General features: G+C 39.2%; 1 protein-coding gene across 4 annotated transcripts in view; it reads right to left on the bottom strand.

The window, feature by feature from the left end:
- LOC6549625 (SH3 and multiple ankyrin repeat domains protein 1) overlaps nucleotides 1-12,808 on the bottom strand; it is a 63,062-nt gene extending 50,254 nt beyond the window's left edge. For all 4 annotated transcript variants that reach the window (XM_026979847.1, XM_026979846.1, XM_015156910.2 and 1 more), the window contains exon 1: nucleotides 12,175-12,808. The gene's annotated coding sequence lies outside the window, so the exon portion shown is untranslated. The remainder of the gene's footprint in view (nucleotides 1-12,174) is intronic.
- Nucleotides 12,809-15,796: the final 2,988 nt, after the last annotated feature.

Below are 15,796 nucleotides of genomic sequence, written 5' to 3' on the forward strand. Positions count from 1 at the left end.
AGTAACTTTCTAGTCTTTGATGAGGCTATGTTCTACGTGACTTTATTTTAATTCAATAACTTCCAAGTAACATTAAGCATTCATGAAATAAGCAAATTTAATTATTATTTATACTATTAACATTTCGAAAATCTCCGATAATTGGTAAGCCATAAAAATGATTAATGGAGCACGAAAACTCATTTGGTTATAGATGCCTGTGGCCATTTGTTTCACCTACATTCAATTTAAGATACTAAAGAGGAACACTTTCCCAAGAACCTGTGAGAAAACGATGCAATAGTGAATCGTTTACTTGGCCCCGCGTGCACTTCAAAAGGTTAAGGGCCTCCGGATGTTGGCCACCCCGCCCCAAATATCATTTATTATTTTCCACATTTATCTCCTCGGATTTTTCTCATTTAACGCCCATCATCTGGAGAGAAGAACCTCGGCGGGATCGCCGCTCTGGAGCCAGGCATTTCCACCATGTGTATAATTATTTTCAACTGGGCTTATTCTCCTGGGTTTCGCAGCAACTTTTCAAAGTTGACGACTAAACTTTTAGACTTGTATCTGAGCTGTCATTTAAACTGAAAGCCACACACACCAGCGAATGTATTATGTGTGCGGTGAATTTTGCCTAATTAACATAATTACAAGCAACTCCAGTAAATTCAATTTCAATTAATTTGCAAAACTTGCACTTCTGGTGGTGTTTGAGCTTGCATCACATCCCAATTCGGTTGGAATAAATTAGTAAGCAATAAATAATGCATCAGTGCATTCAATTAGGATTCCAATGAACTATTTGTCAGTGAATTATACAATAATCCTTATCGAAACCCTGAAGATGACAAACAACAAACACTTCAAAGGGCCCCAGCCGCCCCATCCTCCTTCCATTTCTGTTTTTTTTTTTTTTTTTTGGTTTTCAGGGCCGCCAATCAGCGACTTGTTTGTTGGCTTATGAAAAGCGCAGTTTGAAAATAAATCAAACACAAAGGGGAAATACGACAAGAAAATAAATAAAATACTAAAATGAATTCCAATTCAAAACGAAATGTAAATGCTGAGCCATCAAAAGCCGTGCAACAAAAGCAGTCGAACAAAAAAGCGGCAGAAAAACAAGTTTAGCGAATCCAAGATGCCCTAAAGAGCCACAAAAAAGGAATAAGTTTTAATTTCCTTGAGGTCTCGATATCTCTCCTTCGATATTAAGTTTTCGGCTTGTCATTCCGCTCGCTTAAACTTATAATTCCCATCGGGCAGAGTATAGACATGAGACGTTCGTCTTTTTGTGGCTCTTAAATTCGAATGCAAAAGCAGGAAAAACTTGGTCGAGCCATCGAAATGTGCACGGTATGCAAATAAGCCATAAGAAATAAACAAGAAATGCACAAAAACAGAATTCGAGAGTGACAGGTGGCAAAGAGGAAAAAACTGAAAAAGATGGCAGATGGGGTAGGGTTAGAAATGAATTCAATAAACGGAGTTGAAAGAGAAAAACCAGGAAAATTCATCAAATATCAGGTTGAGCAGCGTGAGATTTATACTGGAATATTTAAAGTGGGAAAACGCAGATAAAAAATAAATACTAGAGCCAAGAAATGCATTGCGATGGGTGAATGCCAATTAAAGTTAAAATTAAATGAAATTGTTATATTTAGAAAGTGGTTTGAGGTTCGCAAACCAACATTCACATTAAAATGATTTAAATAAAATAAAACGCGCTGGTTGCATAGAATGCAATAAGCCCGAAAATTCCGAAAATGCCGAAAATAATCCAACGAAATATTTTAATATATCATGACCAGATTGTGCAGTTTCCATATTTTGCTCTCAAACACACTTCGTTGTCTTTCAGCTTCGACCAGGCGAAATTCCCACATAAATTATTAAACCAAAAAGCGAATTCCCAAACATTAATCTTGATTGAACCGAAAAAGCAATTCCAAGCTCCACTGATTGACATTGATTCAATTAATTTGCACAAACTTTATGCGGCCCTACTGATGTGATGGTGAATAAAATTTGAGTGCATTACGAACGACCTTCTTGCCGTTCATTCAACTTTCTTTTGCCGAAAATTAAATTGACTCTTTTGGCCGCAATCGAAGCACTTGCCGCACAAGAAAATGATTATTGAGTGCTAACGGATACGTAACGTTGGCGCTAAGCTAAAAGCGGTTTTATAATGCGTTCCCCCAGTGAAATGTACAGAAAACGGAGGCAGAGAAAGGCTTACCAAGAATGTTGGCCCAGACTCAAGAGACTCTTGAAATTCGTTAGGCAGTTATGGAGAAAAAAAAACCACTAACACCTCTACTACCAAAAACCGGTTACCGACCTTTAGGAAAGTTGACCAAGCAGCCCGTTTCGTGGCTAACACATTTTTCGTGTTAATTGTTATGATTAGAGTTCGATTTCCCAACCGAAATGATACGGCGAAACTCCTTCAAAAGCAGCGTTCATGTCAAACAGCCAAACATCCATCAAGTGTCCCATCGTTTGTCAATCAATGTTTCCCAAAAACCTATTTCATAATTATTTATGAAAAATTAATTGTCGACATTATTTTGATTTGGCAACTCACCAAACCCAAAAAAGCGCAGCTTGGACACCCACAAAACTCGATAAATGGCCAAAAGTTGGACTGACAGCTAGCTGGCCATGTGGGTCCAATCTGGCCAAAATATACACACAGTTTGGATTCGAAGTTTCGATGCTGTTTTTGGCCACATGTCAGGGGCATTTTATGGGGCATGTTGATTTCATTTATAAGTAAACAACGTTTTTCCCAACACAAAACCCGACTCTTCTAACTAATTTCCAGGCTTCAAAGCTTCTCCTATTACTTGTTTGTAAGTACTTTAAACGTATAGAGCTGGTTTGGGCTTTATTTGTTTTGTTTCTCGGCTTCTATTTCAGTTCGTTCGAATTATAGGTTTGTTAATTTGAAAACGAGAGAAACAAGAGCCACAGAGTGAACCTTAAAGGCATAATTAATATCAATGATTCTCAATTCGTAGGTAGAGAATTTACATGAATACCACACTTGCCTGTATTCATGAATGTATGCCTGTGCTGTTGGTGCCTTTTATCACAGAAAACCGCTTGGCAAATATTTGATCTACGTTTTTCGTTTCGTTTTTGTTTGCCCTCCTCTCTCCCTTCCACATTTTTTTTATACCATTCATTCATTTTTGGCGCTTTTGTTTGATGTGCCACTTGTCCAAAGATTCTTGGGTTTTTGTCTTCCTTATTGCGACGATTAGAAAATGTTGCTTACTCTTTTGCGTTCTTAAAAAATTGTCGACGCGGGTATTTATACATATTTGGTAAAAGCCCATAATTGCGATAAAGTGACGACCGATAAAGGATTTAAAGTGTGTTCATAAATGAGTCGTAAAAGCTGTAACTCATACGAATATGACTAAGCTTATTGGTTCCAATTAAAGTTGAAGGACCTATGAATAATTATCAAAGTTTTTATAATTTAAGACCTTTGATGAATAATTGCAAACCAAATTTCTATTGTCAAGGATATTGTACATATTATTTCTCAACACCTCTTTTATTTTAATGGTTTACCATTCGTTTTTATTTCTAGATCCATAAAGATAGGATTCAAAAGGTATTTTTTCACAACAGGATGTTGTTCACACAGCAGAACCACGCCTTGTCCTCATAAAAAAATCTTTTTCAGTCACATAATCAACTTTTTCTTTTTCTCCTATCACACGACAAAAACAAAAACAAAACAAAAAAAAGAAATGCCAGAACAACTAACACGCTAAAAGACTCCCACATGGATACAGGGCAAATGTGTTTATGTATCTTGTATCTTAATGTGTACATCTTGTTGTTGGCCATATACGTTCGCTCAAATTGCCAAGGCTATGAGCACACAAACACAAAAACTCCGGCTACAACAAAAACAGCCCGGACCATCGACGTGATTTGCATTTAAATGTGGAAATATGTGCGTTTCTATCTGTATATGTATCTGTATCTGTATTTGTATCAGCGTAGATGAGCGCAGGATTCGTTTTCATATTTTATGGAAATCGATTACAGTTCGAAATTGTCAAGTCCAGAATGGGCAAATTGTTAAATGAGCTGCCAAAACATGGACAAGTGCAAAGGGAAAAGTTCATAATATTTTCCACTTGAACTAACAGGTCAAACTAGCCAATTTGCTGTATTGATAAATAAATAAAACGAATAAAAAATAAATAAATACGGCCAGAAAAATATAATAAAATTGAAATTAAAAACTCTAATCCTATAATGCCAATTCAAACCTGGCATCTCATTAAATTGTAAATAATTCAAATATTTCCGCAGCTCATTTCGCTGTGTAGATCTAATGAAAATCGCATAAATCCACAAATATGTACACAACCACGCCCCCTGCCTTCACTGGTCTGCAACGCCCATTCATTACAGTTTATTAGCCATGCAGCTGAGGCAAATTACGCAATTTGCTGTTGTTTAAATTTTGTGAAAATTGTAAATGCCTTGCGCCTTGCGGCCTTTTTTGCGTTTAATTAAGTCTCGCAGCTCTTGGGCCCCCTCCCCCCTTGATCACCCCAGCCAATTAGCCTAGGCTGCTCTGATTGATTACAGTTACCTAACTGTTGCTCCAACCGCCACGCCCTTCTGGGCGTTCTTCTGGGCCTCGACGGTTTCCGCGAGCCAGCCGGATTCTCGCAACGCGCTCCGTTAAAATTCTATTAACGTATTTCTTTCTTATGACTGGCCATTGGCAGCAGCAAACGGGTTTTCAATCACCGTGCGAAGCTCAGGAAAAAATCGTTTGGAGCATAGACTGCCTCCTCAGTTTTCCACTCTTCATAGAACACGGAAGCCCTGTTGGAGCTTTTATTAAATTTCTTTGAGACGCTACTCTGTGGCAGTCAACTTGGCCACTATCTTTGCATCTATCAGTCGGCGGTGGAGGCTCTTGATCGATCCGTTCCTTTGATTGATTGATTGCTGGATGGATTGCGACCGTTTGTCGCCAAAGCCCTGCATAAGTAACACTGAGCTACAAGCTTGCTGAACTCGAGAAGAAGCGGCAACAAAAATATGCCTTCCATTTTATCTTACAGGTTAGGTATTATGGAGATCCTCTACTTACTTCATCTCATTTGAAACATAAATTACTTCAGACGGCTCAAAATATGGCATCAAATTAGCTATTTTTTTGCCATTTTACTGATAGCCTCAGCCTTGTAGTCTAGTGTTAATGGACTAATTTTGTTGTACTCTTTTTTTTAAGCACTCGGTTTGCCAAATATTTTTGACAAATGCTGCTCAGCTTATAGAGCATTTAAGACAATTTTTCTCCGTCGCCATCACTCTTTTTGCAACTTTTTTTAGGGGCGTCGCATTAAAAATTAATTATTGATTACCTATGTTTTGATGTAGTGTCGTTATCCTCACAAGGGAACCAGCTTTGACACAGAAAAAAGCTTTGGAAATGAGAAATTGAAGAGCGGTCAAGGCACACCCAAAAACAAATTCCTCACTTTCATTTTGTCCATTGATTTCTTTTTGATTTCCATTTCATTCAATTTCTTTGAGCATTTTTTTTTTTATGTTTTTTGTTTTGGACATTAAAGTGCTGTTCAGTTTGGGGAAGGTTCACTTTTAGCATTTAATTTTATTTTGTTTCAACGGCGGCGCTTTCTAAAGAAAAGTTTCTGCGCGGGAAAAATCACGGCCAGACTTACATAAGCCATAGTTTCAGTATTACTTTTCTACTCATCTCGCACTTTTCTGTTGTTTTTCCCTTGCACATTTCTTGGCCATTTCGCTTTGTTTTATGCCTTATTCCAGTGCTCTTGGCCAACAGCAATTAGCGTAATTTAGTTGCATTTAAGAAGCGGAAACAATAAAGTTTTTTTTGCCAGCTGCGTCGCTTTTTGTTTTTTTTTTAGTGAAGAGGAAAGGCAGTTCCGATTGAAGAAATTTCTTGTTTATGGTTTTTATTACGCTTGCTTTTTGCACCAAGCTTTCAGCTGGATTTATTCGAGGGGAACTTTATTATAATTTTAATTCATAATTCATCATGAACCACTTGACAGATTAAGTCGCTGTGTGTTCTGGCCCGTTTGAATCGCTGAAAATTCCATTTTAATTTGATTGCAGGAATTATTACAAATTAACTGGCTTTAGCTGGGAGCCAAACTTTAATTGAATTCACAGATGAGAAAGTTCTGGCGCAACTTTCTTCATAATTCAACTTTCTTCTTTGTTAATCCCCGTGCTCATAATGCCCCCTCCCCCCGTCGATCCAGCTCTTTATTTGTTCAACTTTGGCACGTTCTTGGCTTCTACTCTTCCTATTTTTGTTGGCCAAAACTTATTTATTGCACCGGCGACACCGCCCCTCATGCCCCTCATCTCAACCCACAATAAGCCCATGAATGTCGTGCCAAGGCTCAGCCAAGACAAAAAGAAAATGCCATCGTCTGCTAACGAAAATGTTGATTTACCACAATTGCAGGCGATTTCGCTTTCCTCCCTCGAATGGGCAGCCATATGCTTTGGCTTTTGTTTCGGTCTTAGCCATGGTAATGACGGTTTGATTTGACTATGATTACCTTAATAATTTCACAAATCACTCGAAGGGTTTCGAACAATCAAGTGTGGGGGCACTGAAATACATTTTGGGCTAATTGGATATTTTATCTTGGATATGAGGAATTTATTGTCTAGTACGTGCAGAGTCGTTTTCTTGATCTCCATATATCTCGATATATAATATATTTTAGTTATACAAATTTAATTTTACTACCTCTTCAAACTCATACCCACTGAAAACAACATCAAAGTAAAAAATGATTTTTCAGCATAAATTTCAGCAGCATGGCCGATATTAGCATAAAATCTCTGGAAGAGAGGACTTCGTTAAACAATCTTGTTTGCACAAGTATCCCATTTCCACACCCACTTATTCCCCCGCCAGTTTCCCCCCATTTTTCTTGGCAATGAACCGATAATATCGACTTGCACCAGTTGGCCTTGACTCAAAGCCGCAGAGGAAACGCGCGTGGCAGATTATTGCAAAACTTGCGCTGAATTATCAAGCGAAACTCCCCCGCAGAACAAACAATTATACAATTTGCAAATGAAATAAAGAGTTGTTCGGAAATATAATATATAGCTGGGGAATATTAATAGGCATTTCCTTGAGGCTGCTTATCTTACCACCACAGAATCAAAACCCTAACTTGGCTCAGCTGAATTTACTTGAAGTGAATGTAGTGAATCATTGTCGCGAAATTCTTTTAAGCACTCATAGATAAAAATTCAGCATGGTTTACAAGTGGCTTAATCTGCAACTGAATTATTTATGTACTTCATTATGATTGGCTGGAAATATATCTCTATATTTATATCTTTATATATGCTGGCAAAAAAGTGGAAGTTGTGAAATTTAAATCTTTTTTATTGTGTCAATGCTGTTTTCAATTACCCTGAATCACTGTAGCAGTCTTGCAATTTCGTTGTTTCAACATGATTAAGCTCCGGAAAATACAAACAAAACTAGGATATTTTTGATAAAAGCAATGAAAATACGATTAAAATCAATTTGCCTCTACTGCATATTTCATTCAAATACCAAATATCAATAGTAATCACAATACATTCATCTGAATTATTCAGGAGGCATACTTTCCACTTCAAATATCACACCTGATTCACGCCCAAAATGCGACCCACAAAAAGTTTTGCATACTGCGTTTTTAGGACATGTGTCCCTTGCATCGTATCTATAATATGTGGGGCACATTTAGTGCCCGTACGTGTAGTTTTATCCTTGTGCCAGATTGATTTTCCTCGCCGACTTTCCCACAGCCCATCCCATCTGCTGATGTGCCGCATTGTGGTGGCAGATTCTTTTTTTACACGCCCCATGCTCTTATTGATTTTTTTCTTCTGCTCACTCGTTTTTTCCCCCCCTTGTGGTGAAGCAAAAGGAAAATCGTATTTTTCCGTTCGACATTTTTTTTTTCCATTTTTAATTGCATTATGCAGTGTAAATCGCAGGGCGACAAAGGCGCGGGGAACCAAAGTTAATTTCATTTGCGAGTGTGGACAGGATGCAGGCGAAATCAGAGTCTTGGGCTCGGCCACGTCCATTGGCTCCCATTGTTCGTTCGGCCGTCAGAAGTTCAAACTTTGCTTTCAACAGATTTTCCAGGGGGGGTTAAAGCGGGGTAATGCGATTGGCTTTTCCCAAACATTTTCCTTCATTGCATTGCCTGAATGTGGACCAAGGATTTGAAGCATTTATCTGGGAAAATGCTTTGGAAATTTGCTAATTTTGTGCACAAAAGGTCTCCCACAGACTAGGTCTCCCAATGCAGTTACTAGATTTAAAAGACTTAAGTTGTACTTCAAAGTAAACAAAATAAATTAAATTGATTGAATTGGAAAAAGTTGTACTTCAAAGTAAAGGAAATAATTTATATTGGTAAAATATTGCACGAAATAAGTACAACTTCCACATAACTTAATGCAATTGTAGACTTTATTTAAATTTTTTTTGCAAGTTTCCTCCGATTTCTTTTACACTTTTCCCAATTCCCTTTATCTGGTTGGTCATAAATCTGCGTTGGGATCATTAATTTGGACCCGCTTAAAGGCTTTCGCCCGGGAACTTCATTTCTGTGCCACAATCCGTTGCACGTGTCCCCCACGTTTGCCCCCACAGTTGAAGCCCTTTATCACCTTCTCTTATCAGTGCAGCGACAGACAAAAGGGGGCGGCAGTGAAAATAGGGGGGAAGTGCCAACTATTAAGTTTTCCCAGCTTACCAGAAGGCAGGCACCCCATTATCACTGCGCACTTCGAGGGACTTTTCGGAGTTCTTCGGCTTAGAAGGGAGCGGCGGTGTGGTGGGCACATAAAAATGCTAATCATTTGCTCATTAAATCCGCATCATCCGCTGCCGACGTCGCTGCTAGTGTTAATGACAGGACACCAGTCGGAGAAAACCCGGAAAAACTGAGAGATAGAACAGAACGATAGAGCGCTGTGTAACTTCGAGGCCCGGGCATTTCGCACAGCTGTTCTGGGAGCCTCAAAAGTTCAACCAGAATTTGGCACAAGCCAAATGAATAACAAAACAAAAGCGACCAAAAGCAGCAGCCAGAGAAACAGGAGCGAAAACAAGAGCAGAAATAAATTACGGCCAGAAGAGAGGGAGAACAGAAGTTGTGCGAAGGGCAAGTGAGGGACAGTACAGTGAGCACCAACGCTAGTGAACGAATATTATTGGGGAAATTGGCGCTTATCAAATTGTATAGAACATATATTTACAAAAGATAACACTGTTCAAATAAATTTAGATAAGATATTACATCTACTTCTTTGTTGGTGAATCAATTTGGATTTCATTCTGCACAAAGAAACATCGATTTTAAAGCTTACATGCGCCAATTGGATGGCCAGCTGAACACCTTAATTGATTATTGATCACATTTCATCGCACTTTTATCCCCTAAACAGCCGAATATTATTTACTTTGAAGCTTAGCGAGTTGTACAAATAAAACAAGTGACTGTGTCAGTGCGCACTGTAGCCAATTTGGTTGGGGAATCCGCCCAATTCACCCATCTTAACGGCCTGTGAAGCATTGGGCCTGGATCTCGGAACCCGAAAAAGGGCCGGGAAATGCCGAGGTCCTTCGTCGGGGAACCAAAACAGGCCACAGGGATACAGAAAGCTGGAGGAGGTGGGCTGAAAAGGCGGGAAATGGTGCTGGGGTGATGCCAAATCATCTGTTTTAAATCGATTTTTCCTGGGTTTGTTGTTCTTTTTTTTCATACTCCATTGTGCGTTTTTTTTTTAGCCTCTTTACACGGAGAAATATAAAAGTATTACATACTTAAGGACCAGAAAACCAAGTATAATAGGAATACCGCTATATTTATAGAAATGCACAAAGGTTTGATACACTAAAAGAGGCAACAAATTTTAAATGAAATAAAAAAAGGAAAAATTTTCGGCAGTCATAGCCGCTAATTCAGCTCATAAATTTTCCTTTGGCAAAATAAATCTATAAAAAATACCTCTACGCCCACACCGCGCACCCCTTTTACTATCTACCTCCTCGTATCTGTAGCTCCCCCTCGAAACTTAATTGACCCCAAAAATAGCTACGAAAATTGCTTTAAATTTGTTAAACTTCAACGGCAGCCAACCAATCTGAGATCTACGCCTACGGGTCTGAAGAGAGATTACTTGAAGCGAGGGAGCCAAAGAAATCGAACGAAGCATTTTTGCTCATTAAATAAATCAGAAATTGCTTGGGCCTCTCGGAGTTTGCCCATAAAAGTCGAATTTCTCGACTTGGAGCATTTCAAATCGAATGCTCGAAATTTATGCAAATTGGGCGAAATGTTGGTCAAAATGTTGAGCAAAAATGTCACTGCTTGCAGGCCCAGACGAGTTCCGATTTCTTTTGATTTATCACTGCAAATGGTCAACTGTTTTAATGAATATGACACAAAGTAAGGAAATTAAGCAAGATCACGCAAACAGTTAACTGTGGGAGCTGCAAGTATTCGTGTTAAGTGGGTAAGCATGAGATCACGTCTTATATGCAACGTGTGACACTAAAACATTCCGAATATTTACATTTTAAAACTATTCTGACTGAGAGAAATCTGCTCTACTATAAGGGAGCATCACAAATCTTTTGATCATTAATATTTATATCAGTTTTTGGCACTAACTACTGGTATAAATCTTTGAATGTAAATGTATACAACGTTTTTTAAGAACAACTTAAATGGATATAAATAAACTATGTAAAATGCAGGCGATAGTCTTCTAAATAGTATATGATGTTAAAAGCTCCTCTAAAAACCCTTATATTTATATTCATTTTCCTGGGAATGATTATATCGCAGCACAACTGTAGGCGCAGCATAAGATATCTGATTTTTGGAACAATTAAGCCGCATCCACATTAAGTAACCGAGACAAAAGCAGCCGCTGACCCAACTCTTGGATCTCAGATTGTTCTCCGCTCGCTGATCTACGTGATATATGTGTGTACCTATATATGTAGATACATATATGTACATCTGAGCCCCCTTTCATGCCGCCTCTAAATCAACGAAAAAGTTAAAAACACACTGTGTTACGTGCCACAGGCGAGCAACTATCAGATAAAACATGATCATAACAGCACATGTATGTATAAAATTTGAGCTATTTTCGTGGCGGGCCAGTCTGAAATTTTATTGTTACGCTTGTGTAACAAAAACAACAACAACAACAACAACCAACAGCAATAAGCCACAACAAGAACCAGTCACGTTATGACTAAATGAGTATAGTTGAACAAAAACAACCAAGATAACTGCATTTGGTGGGCCAAAAGGGGGAGCGGGCTCCCCAAAAAAAAAAAGGCAAGCGTGCAATTTCCAAATCACTTGCGCAGAAAACGAAATTTATGAATGCCTTTTTATAGGCAGAACCCCTCGAGTCAAGGTCAACATTATAGTGTATTCATAAAAAGGTGCGATAGCGATTAAAGTCATTCAAATGGTAAACGTGCTGCCATTACGAATTTATTTCGAGTGAGTGTGCCTCGCAGTCCAAGTTTGCCAGCTCAAAAAGACAGTAAGACAGTAACTACCACAGAACAGAAGTAAAAGTCATTCAAGTTGAAGAAAAGCTGCTTCATATAAACTGTCATGGGTTCTAACGAGTTTCTTGACACCACCCATTGCAGTGACTAATGCAATAGGTCCCTGTATTTCAGTTACAGCTGGTGATGTCACAAGTGACAAGTCTTTTCTTCCAGTGTCTCTAATTTGTGAAATCCTTTTGAAATTTGATTTTCATTCAAGAGCTGCGACTTATATAATGCTTTCCAATGGATCTTGCCCTCTTGCCAGGGTAACGCACCTCACTAAATGCCCGCTTTTACAACCTGCTGACCATGACCATATGGGGGGGTCCCAATTAACGGCGATCAAGGGTAAGGGTTAACTGCTAGCCCGACTTTGGTGCTGGCAATTTGCGAGGGTGTCCATGGGTGAAGGTCAAATGGGGGACTATTAAAAGGCGTTTGGTTCAGCACTTCGCCACTTTCAATGACACTTGTCGGGTTTTTACTTTAATTTATTTAATTTTCCGGCCAATCAATTGCCGTGTACTGACCTTTTTCCGATGGCTGCAGTTTTCCGAAAATCGTTCGTTCAGTTTCGGCGCAATTTGTTTACTTTTGCAGTTTATCGGTGTGTGTGTGTGTTCTTGTTGTTGTTGTTGTTTTCTCCGGGAGTTTTTCGTTCAGTTTTCGTGCTCTTTTTTTGGGTTGGGTAATTTTGGGGCCGAAAAAGGACGAGTTCTATATCGGAACTGCGCTCTCTCCTTCTCTCACTCGCTCTTCCTCTTCCGTTTTGCTCCTTGCGCGCGCGCTCTCGCAAATTGATTTTCACTTTTGGCGATTGTCAAAAAGACGGCAACAGAAAAATAATAATAAAACGAACGGCGCAGGAATTTTCACTTGTGCCACTTTTTGCGGCCTCCGTTTATTTCTCAGATATTTCGCTTTTTTTACTTTTTCACCTTTTATATTTTGTGTGTTTGCAGGGAAACGGGTTTACGTGGATTTTTCGTTTTTGGGGAAACAAGAAATTCCTACTGCGTTTTTTTCCTCTCTTTTTCGTTTTCCTTGCGTACGCCTTTTTCCTACCGACTTGTGCGTTTTTCTCCTTTGCCGAGATGCTCACACACACTGGCGCACTCCCACACACAGACGCGCACACACACACAAGCACACACGCACCGGCCAAACAACAAAAATTCTTTCGCTGTCTTTGATTTTTGTTTCTTTTCTTTACCTTTTTGGCTTTGATTTTTGCTGCTGCAGAGGCGAACCGGTTTTTGTTTTTTATTATTTGTAATTTTTGTTTTCTACTTGTTTTTGCACTTCACATCGATCGGTTTCTCGTATCGGTATCGGTTGATTCGTTTGCTGCAGTTGGCAGTTTTAAATTCTAATAATCACGGCAATTATTTCCAATTTTTATTCGGGCGAATGCAGTGCACCGTTATTTTGCATGCACACACCATTGGCTGTCTCGCTCCTTCTCGCTCGCACACCTCTTGAGCCTGGGCGAAAAAATCGCGCACAAAATCGGTTTGTGAAAAATATTCGAAAATTCGTTAGTATCAAGATTGGATTTTTTCCCGGCGACTTTAACGGTTACCGATGTGCTCTAAGCATTATTTCTATAACGGATCACGCGAAAACACATGCTGCACGAATCGCGGTTGAAAAAGCAATAACAAAAATCGCTGGAGAGCGCCCTAGAGATGGCAAATGTTCGATTACATACCGATATCGTTGGGCTAGCAGCTCTAGTTGGAGAGAGCGAGTTCGAATTCGAAGAAAGAGCAGTCTCTGTTAACCGGTTGTACCGGCAGGTTTGAGGCAGCGCTTAGTTCTGATTAGAGTTCTTTATGATGGATTGAGCCCTGGCTACAGGATTGTCCTTAGAATTTTAAAAGTGCACTTTCTCCTGTTTCTAATTTAAAGTTAGTCTCAAATCTAACACTTAACTAGGAAACAACTGCTGCTTTAGAACTGAAATAAAACACAAAACTGAAACGTTAAAATTTAACTAATTTATTCTTTTGACAGACACTCTAATCAGAACATAGCGCAGACTCCAACACGACATGTTAACATCTAGTACGAAAAGCCAACCTTAACAGCCCACTTAACAGAAGCTAAACATTTTCGTCTAACTCTCGCGTTTTTTGCTGACTACTTTCGTCATTAGTTGGAAAACATCAAAAGCGTAGGAAAATCAAACGCCTCCGCAGCGCCCCTCCCCCTTCAATTTTCCCTCAAGCACCTTGACTATTTTCTTGCACAAGTTCTGGGTCACTTGGGTACTTTTCCAGCATTTCTTAAGGTTTTTTCCCCGATTTCTTTTCGCTCTTTTGGCGCTCGAATCGTTTTTCATTTTCCTGACCCAAAGTGGGTGGTTGGGAGGTTGCTGGGGGGCCACGTGCGGCTGATCCATCGCCACTGCTGATGTTGTTGTTGCTTGGGGGAGCGACAGCTTTTCTTTGCCGGTCCATTGTTCCCAATTTCCTCGTTTACTGTTTTTGCTATCCAAGGGTTATTTCCAAAGGCGCCTTAAGTTGTGGTTATGTTTTTATTGCGAAAAACCTGAAAGCCCAAGTGCTTTTTGCCCACTTTTTTACTGGTCCACAACGATTTAAAACTTGCTAATTGGTAACTCAAAAAATGCAGGTTAAGACCATTTAGGAGAAATTAAAATTGCATCTAAATTTACGGATTTTTGAAATCCATAAATACAATAGATTTATGAATTGGTTACGAACCTGAAATAATCTACCCAATTACATTTTTCCAAACAAGATTTACTATTGGTATTTAAGATTAGATTACATATCACTTTTCCCCCATTTTCCTTGTGAAAGTCGAAATCCTTTCCTGAAATAATCGCACATATGGAGCTTATGTAATTTCACCCCGTTTTAAGCTCAAACCCATCACTCATTTGGCTTTCCTCGATCTCCTCAATTGACTTGATTTATGCAAACTCCTCCGTTTTGCGAAAAACGAACATTTTCAATCATAAACGTGAGCCGAAAATGATGACGACCCCAGAGGTCAGTTTTAGTGCCAGTACCCCTATTAATATGAGAGGCCGGGAGATTTGCATGGAAAATTAGGCAGCCGAGAAATGCAATTTCACTGATGCTGCCGAAATTCGCCTGTAATATCAACGTGCAAATCTATATAAATTTACAAGATATAAAAAAGTGAAAAAATACCACAACATTTTTGCGTGGGCGTGACATTTTTTTGCGGTTTGTGGGCGTTAGAGTGGGCGTAGCAACAGACGTTGCGTCTTTGTCTCTGAAAGCTTTATGCTTAATCTCAGCCTTCTAGCTTTTGTAGTTCCTGAGATCGAGGCGTTCATACGGACAGACGGACGGACATGGCCAGATCGACTCGACTATTAATCCTGATCAAGAATATATATACTTTATATGGTCGGATACGTTTCCTTCTGCCTGTAACATACTTTTCATCGAATCTAGTATACCCCTTTACTATACGAGTAACGGGTATAAAAATTAATAATATTAATTATTCACTAATTGACGTAGGGAATGCTGTCAGAATAAATGAGTTGAGTTGGTTCTACAACTCATTAAAACTCGCCCAGTTTTCCATTTTCAATTTCAGGTGCGTGCCAGCTTTACAGTTTTAGAGCCACATGCCGACATAGTTATTAGATGTTTCGTCAGTTGGGATTTATGAGCCATCTATTCCGATGCAACGTGTGCTGCTGGTGCAACATGCAGTGTGCACGACACGCCCCCCGGCACCTCTTCGCCCGCCCATCGCTTTCATAACCCGCACTGAAAAATGCTTTAGTACCTACACTCTAAAAAAGAAATGGAACTAATTACATTATAATTTTTTGAGGTAAAATACATGCTCACATACATTTTATGTAAAGGGCAAATATTTTAAACTACAAGAAGATATTTTTTATTTACAGTAGGTGATCTTAAGAACCAGTCTAAGACAATTACAACCTTTTTCTTAATTCGAAGTATAATTTTGTTTCCTGTGTAGCCACAATGGGTGGCAAAGCGCCAGCCCGCGAATTTACAATAAATAACAATCAGCAGCGAATGCATCAAAGGGGCAGCAGAGGCAAATAGTGCAGCTAAATAAAACCCAGCTGCAGCAGATTGCATTCGATCAAACAAAGGTGTTCGATGCTCC

This window comes from Drosophila erecta, unplaced genomic scaffold (assembly GCF_003286155.1).
Source record: "Drosophila erecta strain 14021-0224.00,06,07 unplaced genomic scaffold, DereRS2 tig00000092-arrow-pilon, whole genome shotgun sequence".
Taxonomy (NCBI): domain Eukaryota; kingdom Metazoa; phylum Arthropoda; class Insecta; order Diptera; family Drosophilidae; genus Drosophila; species Drosophila erecta.